This window comes from Telopea speciosissima, chromosome 4, assembly GCF_018873765.1.
Source record: "Telopea speciosissima isolate NSW1024214 ecotype Mountain lineage chromosome 4, Tspe_v1, whole genome shotgun sequence".
Classification (NCBI taxonomy): Eukaryota; Viridiplantae; Streptophyta; class Magnoliopsida; order Proteales; family Proteaceae; genus Telopea; species Telopea speciosissima.
Genome location: NC_057919.1, coordinates 38,192,569 through 38,201,296, shown reverse-complemented (window position 1 = coordinate 38,201,296; position 8,728 = coordinate 38,192,569). Strand labels below are relative to the sequence as shown.

Sequence of the window (8,728 nt, the reverse complement as noted above, 5' to 3'; positions counted from 1 at the left end):
AAATCCCACTAGCACGAACCAAGACTAGGGCCTCCTCAAAAGAAGTCCTCCAAAATTGGGGTGTAAGTTTGGCCTTGTTGACCCAAACCCACCCTGGCCCGTCTTGAGCCCAAACAGAGCCTGAGTTGAGATACCTGGCCCTGAGGGCGGGTCAGGGGTTGAAATATCTGGCCCTGAGTCAGGGTCAGGTGGGGCCAGGGTTAAGGCCTTGGGCTAAGCCCGGCCAAACCCAGCCCGACCTTATTTTAAGTTTAGAGTACAAAATATATATTGATATACTATATAGGGGAAAGGTTTTGTACACGGTCGGGTAAACCGTGTACGAAACTTTTTCCCCCACCCCCCAACAAAAGATGAAACTTCCCCCCCCCCCCCAAAAAAAATATTTTTTTTCTTTTTTGTTAAATTCAACTTGTGGGTCCCCCGATCATTATCATCTTCTTCCTTCCTTCAGTCTTCTTCTTAGATTCTATGAAAAAAAAAAAAAAAAGTCTTCTTCTTAGAAGGCGACGACGGACATCCCCGCCCCATCCCTTCTTCTTCTTCCTCCCACGATCATTATCATCTTCTGAGAGATATTGGCAGGGATGGTGCCAGTGCAGGTGCCGGTAGCGGCGATGATGGCAGGCTCTGCTTAGTGTAAAAGCCACTCGATGGTTTCACCGCCAGATTTATGATCCAATTCTTCCGTCAATTGGAAAACCCTAGCAGTGCAGGTGGCCTGCATGCGGATGCGGCGACCTCGATCGTCGACCTTCGTGTGTTTGTCTTTAGATGATCGCTTGATGGTGGTGGTGGTAGTGGTAGCAATTGAAAGCTGTTGTTGCTTGTTGTTGGAAGGATCGGCGAGAGGGACGGATCGATTAGATGGGTTGGAGTCGGATTTGGTGGAGATGGCAAGGGAAGCATTGACGAGTCTTGGTGGTCGAGGGCTAGTACTGGAAGTGGTGCTTGTAGATGTGGAAGAGCCAGCACCTCCACGAGATGGAGCCCATGAATGGGCCTAACCCGGGGCCGGGACCTGGCCCTGATCGGCCTTCTAAAGGGACCAACTGCAAAGAAGAAGACTGGTGTTGTTGTTGTTGATGATGATTATTACTCTGTGAGTCAGTTGATTCCATATTTGGCTTCTTCAAGAATTACACAAGACACTTGTTTTCTCCTTTTTGCTGCTGCTGCTGCTTTGATTGATCAAACCCATCTCAAGATCTCATTCTCCTCTTCTCCTTTGGCCAGAGTGTGCTTCATGTATGAGTGAGAGAAGAAAGAGAAAGAGAAATTAAGAGAGACACAAATGAGGTCCTAGATTTGTTCTAGACACGTGCAGGTCTGAGTCTTGCATAGACTCTGTGGGGTGATGTCCGTCGTCGCCTTCTAAGAAGAAGATGAAGGAAGGAAGATGATGATAATGATCGTGGGACCCACAAGTTGAATTTAACAAATAAGAAAAAAAAAGATTCTTTTTTTTGGGAGGAAATGTTTCATTTTTTTGGGGGGGGGGGGGAGTTTCATCTTTTTTTGGTGTGGGGGGGGGGGGGGAAAGTTTCGTACACGGTTTACACAACCGTGTACAAAACCTTTCCCCTACTATATATATTACAAATTTTAAACAACACAGATATTTTGTTATGTAATATATTATACATGAAGATAATAAGTGATAATATATTTTACTATACTATTTTTTTATGTAAAATTGATAATTTTCTGCTTGATCCAGCCCAACTCAATACAATCCATGCATCTCTCCCTTCCCCCACTCCATGATCAGGGCCAATCAGGGTCATCCCAGCTCGACCTTGAGGGCACGTCAGGGTTGGGCCAGGCTTAAGTCCAACTAAAGGAACTCACTGACTCAGGGTTGGGATGTTGTTTTAAAAAGCCCGTTCCAACCTGACCCTATTGTAGCCTAGGTCCAAAACACCCAAATTTTATCACCCATAGTTTAGACCTTGAAACCAGTTTTTTTTTTAATCTTCTAGGCCTACTCTCATGTCCTAGTGGAGTGCAAAGTGCAGGGGATGCCACTAGGGGTAGAAAATCCATTTATTCATAAAAATGAGTCTTCAAAAATGGGGGAAAAGTCTTGAAAATCATTTCTTTTAAGAGGGAAGCAAAAAAAGGGCATTTTCTTTTGCATCAAAAGAACAAAAACTAATATAATAAAAAAATAATAGAGAAAGAGGCATATGAGTCTCTTTTGTTTTCTTTAAATAAAATAAAAAAATAACAAATAAGAAGGGGAGAGCATGTGGCTTCCTTAGTTTTCAAGTATTAAGAGGGCCTTTTGTCCAAAAAAAAGAGACGAAAAAAGAATGAGGGAAGAAGAAGGAAGAGATGAAGGAAACCCTAGACAGTTCAAGCATGGCCATGGCCATTTCATCTCTATCCATCCAAAAGGTTCTCCGGGTGGCTACGAGCAGCACGTGGATGCGCACCATGCCTTTGAGGAGCTGGGAGGCGCAATGGCGCATGATAACATCCTATAAAAGGGAGGTTCCAGGAGGAGGGGATCGGTCATTTTTTATTTTCTTTCTCCTCTTCCCCAATTCTTCTGGTTCGATTTGTAGGCTAGGGTTTCTAGGTTTTGTGGGGAGTCTTTTGAGGCAGATAGAGAAAGAAAAGAAAGAGAGAAAGTGGAAGGGACATCAATTTCTTCTTTTCTGATCATCCCAGTGAATAGAAGTTAGAGTAGATTAAGAGCCCTGGATGAACTGCATAGATGATTAGAGGAATCTATTAGCTTATCTCTACGATTTTGACCTCATAGTCCAAAGGTTATCTTAACTCTACAAATCCGTTCTAATTGGAGGTTTTCCAAGAGGGGATGTTTTTTTTTTTTTCGGTTACCTTTGTTTCTCTTCTGATTTGTTCCCTTTGGACCGTCTTTTGCATGTCTTATATCTGATCGCGGTTGAGTCGAGGTTATAATCAAATCTGAATAAAGCCAGATTTGTAATTCATTAAAATTCTTCATCTCCAAAGGTATGAATCTTCTCTGTTTTCCTTTCTTTTTAAATCAATTTCTTTCAGGCCATTCTTTAATTGGTTCAAAGATTTTGTCGAACTAAATTCATGATCGCAGTGATAGTTAGTTTATTGTGAATTTGATTCATTCAATGCATTTTCTTGAATTTCTTGTTATATGATTGTTTCAATCGGATGGTTTCTATAGATGTGTATTTTATCATGAATCTTTGCAATAGATGTTTATGCTCTTATTCCTCTTTTGTCCATGGGATCTGTTATTTGGGAATGAGTTTTGACGAATTGAATATAAAAATTGATTGTTAATAGCAAATTTGGTTCAGATAAAGTCTTTATAACATGCTGAAAAAATGAATTCTGCAGCTATTCCAGATTTCTTTACTATTCCTTACCAAGTCCGTGTGTTTCATTGGGTGGAGCTCAACTTGCCTTAATAAATTCCCTGTGATGAGCTATTTTATTTTAATCAAGGGAAATCTAGTTTCCAGATTTGGATTAATTTGGTGAAGAATTCTATTGAGAAGCTTAGCTTCTGATTGATGAGATTTAGAACTTGATTTCCTCGAATTCTGGCTCAGTCCATGGCGAATTTACATTGAATTTTTGTTTTCCCATGGGACTCGGATAGTTCTTGTATGGTTATTGTGATTAAAATTCTTTTGTTTTCATAGAAGAGTTTGATTATAGTTTCAGCATGTATAAAACAATCGTCATGGCGAGAGAATCATTGTATGATCTGAGTATTAAATTGTTGAAAACGCAGGCAGCAATATCCATTCACTATTCCTAATCTTTATACTTCAACATGATGGGACTCTAACATGCAGGATTATGATTAACTCTATTTCGATCTCTCAATTGGATAGCTAAGATTCGTTTGGTGAAAATCAAGGATCAGGCTTTGATTTGGTATCTTCTAGGGCATCAATCTGGCTTGTTCGAATTAGATATGGGCCAAAACATTAGGCCTTACTCTGATATAAGGTCCTCAGTTCATTTCCCTAATGTAAAGTCTTACTTGGATCATATCCCAGCCTAGCCTTTCAAGACTAGTTAAGTTCAATTTTCTTGGATTCTACTGGACTTTTAGCGGCTAATTAATAAAAGGTTTTCTTAATCATCATTTGAATATGAGAGTTGAATTGGTTTGATCTTCAATAGGTTTCTGTACAATCATGATTTTGTTATGTCTACGTACCTTTTTTTAGCCTTAATGGTTTCGGTTCAATTTGTTTTTATCCATGGTTTTACTTGTTTTGGATTTCGATTTCTCATAATTCTTAAAAAAAAAAAAAAACAATCCGAATTTTCAAAAGATTTGTTTTTATAGCATTGGATCTTTGAGCTTGATAATTTTTTTTATCTCTAGTATCTTTGGTTATATCAAGAAGGTTCAAGAACAGCTTTCTTGAAGTGCTCGTTGGAAGAACCATTATCTGGAGGAGGAGTAACGCTTGAGGCTCTCCAGGTTAGCGAATATTGATTCTTTATTATCATGTATTTAGATTTTAATAATTTGATATTTATGGGATGTGAAAGAAAACCCGAATCGAATATGACCCTTAGTCCGTAAACAATAGCGGTTTGGGGATTAGAGTTGACCTATTTGGCCCGGAGACCTTGTTCTCCAATCATCATCATTCGATAGGTTGTAGGTTAAAGTCAGCCCATTGGCCGGGGGCTTACTTCTCCTTCTCTCTCATGTTTTTGAGTTTTGAATGTGTAGGTTGTTTTTGATAATGTTCTGATTAACATCAACATACATATGTTATATCTCTCTGACTCACCATCTTTAGTTTGACTTGCAAACACAGATGTTGAACGACCTCAATGAGCAACCTGAGGAAACATAGAGGGACAAGGCAACGCACGAGGTATTCATCACCCAAGTAATGGAAGATGATTCTCATGTCCGGGTCGGCTTGGTAGGAGCTGAATTATGCCCAAGAGATTCAAGTCCGCCATCAAGAAACCTTCCTTCCTTTTTTCGGGAAAATGCCAAGTTGCGGACTAAGGTGGGAGCCTTGACAGAGCAAATATCTTCAATGAAGTCTAAAATGATTATGCTAATGCAAGTCGTGGTTGGGAATTGATGAACCCTAAACAAAGCTAACCAACCGGAGACCGCCACGTGGCGGGACCAGGCAAGGCAGGGTGAACACCCCCTATTTGGGCGAACTCCCCTTGGGTGAGCTCCCCCACTTGGGCGGACTCCCCCTTGGGCGAGTTCCCCCATTTGGGGGAACTCCGATCCCCTTGGGTGAGCTCCCCCATTTGGGGGAACTCCTCCCCCTGAGCAAGCTCCCCTTGGGCAAACCCCCCTCTTTTGGCGCGGACCCTATGCACATGGACAGACACGACGGACTCTAGGCCCCGCCTCTAATTGCAAGACGTACACTATCTCCAGGACTCTAGGCCACCGCCTATCAGTCAACGTACCCACAACGGACTCAAACACCCAAAATCTATCTACAATCTATCCACCAAGGATACCAAGTCTATCAAGGACACCATGTCTCGTGGGAAGACAACCAATCAAGGATGAGCCCTAATGCCCAAGGACTCTATCCACCACGAAGGCCACACTACATCAATTGGGACTCTCCACACCGCCACACACTACTATAAAAGGCAAGGTACACAGCCCCATCAAGGGACAGCTTAACTGATCTTGAATTCTACTATTTACTCATCTGTTTGCTTAGAGAGATCTAACTTAGGCATCGGAGAGTCCTAGGCCGGAACCACACCGGTTCTCCTTTGTCATCCAGGGTCTTTTGCAGGTTACGACACTCGAAGGACCACTGACCGATTTCTCGACGCAACAGATTGGCGCCGTCTGTGGGAACGACGCTAGCCATTACCTTTACTAGCTTGTTTCCATCACTGATCAATCATGGCTCACAGGAAGATTGCTTCTTCCTCCAATAATGCCCCAAAAGAGGGGAACGCATCACCTCCTCCAGAGAGCTCACATCACAAAGTCAATGACCATGTCTCTCTGGAGAGGGAAAACCCAGCCGACGATCAAGTCGCAGTGGGCGAGCCCAACAATGAAGTGGGGGTAGAGGCGGTACCTGATCCCAATGTACCAGCCACTGTGGGTCAAATCAACGACCTACAATGATAGATCCTTGAGGACCAACGAATCTTTCGCGAGTACCTAAGGCAGAGAGCGGTGAACCACCGGCGTAGGCGGGAGCAGAACCCTAGGAGGACACCTCCTAGGGGTGACAGGTCAGAGAGGCACACCAGGCAACGGGGAGAGCCTTCCCAACCTAGGGGGAGAACGGTGGACCTTCCAGCACGATCGGACCGGGGGAGAACACCATCACACCGATCCGTGGTACCTAACCCTGAAGGGTCCATTCGTAGATCAGTGTTTGATGGTCGACTAGGAGGCAGACATGCACCAGAGTGAAGCCGGACTTACCGTGAAGGAACCCCTTCGCGTTCAAGATAGGATTCATCACGGCGTGACCCCTCACCATCCCGCCAACAGTCAAGGTGGGAGGGGAATTCCAGGAGAGGTAGTGAACGAGCTCACAGCGAGCAACCAGTAAGGCGTGGGGAACAAGCACGGGATGAAGAGTTAGACAAAAGACTCCAAGAATTGCAAGAGAAACTGGAAGGGTTGAAGAAACAAACCAAGGGCGAGACACACTTAATCCCTGGACAACACCCCTTCTCAGAAGAGATCATGTCACCCTCACTGCCATCCAGGTTCAGGTCACCTACCTTTGAACTCTACAGTGGTACCACCGACCCTAATGACTACATCAACTATTTCAATGGCATGATGACACTATATGGTGGATCGGACGTGGTATCCTGTCGAGCATTCCCTGCATCCCTCAAGGGTGCGACGACCTCATGGTTTTTCAGATTGCGACCACGGTCGATTGGATCATTTGCAGAGCTATGCGAATAGTTCGTGACCCGCTTCCAGAGTAGCATCAAGCAGAAGAAGACCACGGTCAATCTACTGAATGCGATCCAAAACCCTGGGGAGTCCCTCAGGGAGTATGACAGCAGGTTCACCAAGGAGTCCTTTGAGGTCAGAGACCTAGACGAGCAGACCCAGCATGCTGCCTTAGCTGGGGGCATCCGTGACATGGAGTTGATCAAGGACCTATCACGTCATGAGACCAGGACCATGAAAGAGCTACTGGAGCGATGTAACGAGTTCTCTAACATGGCTGAGATAGTGCAAGCTCGATAGAAGGCGATCGAAGCCAAACCACAGGACAACAAGAGGTCAACACCTGATGACCGTAAAGAGAGTAAGAGGTCGAGGACTGAACGTCGATAAGAGAAGGGTGATCGCCCATCAGGAAGAAGTGATCTTTGCCCAGAGAGGAGTGAGAGAGCAGGCAGTCCAGAGTTCATACCGCTGAACACCACCAGGTCCCAAATTCTTATCCAAATCCAGGACTGTGACCTAATTCGATGGCCACGACCCATGCTACCAGGACTTGAGAAGCGCAACCCCAACAAGTACTATCTCTTCCACAAGGACTATGGGCATGACACAGAAGAATGCTACTAACTGAAGAGGGAGATAGAAGGCCTTGTGAAAGCAGGGAGATTGAACAAGTACGTGAAGGGGAGACGTGATGGCCGGTCAGGCCAAGGAGATAGAGGTCGTGACCGAGAAAGAGAAGAACCCAAAAGGGAAGAAAGAAGGACGGACCGAGAGAGAGATCGCCCAGAGGAGCAAAGAGATGCAGCAGAGCCTAATGGCACCAAGGGAGCCCCCATCCTCACCATACTAGGAGGACCACGGTAGGAGTCTACTAGGAAGGCCAAAGCCCATGCCAAGTTCGTGGGAGTAGCGGAGAAGCCAAGCAAGGTAGCCAAGTCCGAGACGGTGATTTCCTTCTCGGAAGATGACTTGGAAGGTGTGAGCTTTCCACACGAGGACGCCCTGGTAGTACAGGTGGAGATAGCTAACCGACCAATTCACAGGGTGCTGATAGATACAGGGGCATCCGTGGATGTGCTCTCATTGGAAGCCTACCACCAGTTCGGGTTCGGAGATGACCAACTCAAGCCAGAGCCTACCTACCTCCATGGGTTTTCGGGCCCCATGGCCTCCATCAGAGGCACCATAGAGCTACCCATCACCTTTGGAGAACACCCTCGACTGGTGACCATCATGGTGAACTTTATGGTCGTCAAGTCCGTGGTGTTGTTCAACGATCTCCTAGGGTGACCTTCCCTGATAGCCCTTAGAGGTGTGGTGTCTCCACTCCACCTGAAGATGAAGTTCCCCACTGACAACGGAGTGGGGGAAGTTCGAGGTGATCAAAAGAAAGCTAGAGACTGCTATGCCACCTTTGTGAAGAAAAACAACGGCAACACACGAGGGATGGCGCTGTGCATGGAGAATCTGGTCAGCGACCAGAGAGATGAACTGACAGAGAAGGGAGGAAGACCGGTGGAGGACCTTATCCCCTGGCCACTCAGCAGGGACGATCCCTCCAAAGTTATGCAGGTTGGCTCGTTATTGAGCAAGGACCAGAAAGAAGAGTTGGGACACCTCCTCCAGAGCAATATGGATCTCTTCGCATGGTCGACTGCCGACATGCCAGGCGTACCCAGGTCCATAGCAGAGCACAGACTGTTCGGAATTTTACCCTTGACCGACAGGCTGCGATCAAGGAAGAGGTTGAGAAGTTGAGCCAAGCAGGGTTCATCCGGGAAGAGAAGTTCCCTACCTGGCTCGCAAACGTGGTCA

General features: G+C 45.4%; 1 long non-coding RNA gene across 1 annotated transcript in view; it reads right to left on the bottom strand.

Annotated features, from left to right (window-relative positions):
- Positions 1–833: 833 nt before the first annotated feature.
- LOC122660096 overlaps positions 834–8,728 on the bottom strand; it is a 28,414-nt gene continuing 20,519 nt past the window's right edge. Inside the window, exon 3 of the long non-coding RNA XR_006332619.1 lies at positions 834–975. This is a non-coding gene — a long non-coding RNA (uncharacterized LOC122660096). The remainder of the gene's footprint in view (positions 976–8,728) is intronic.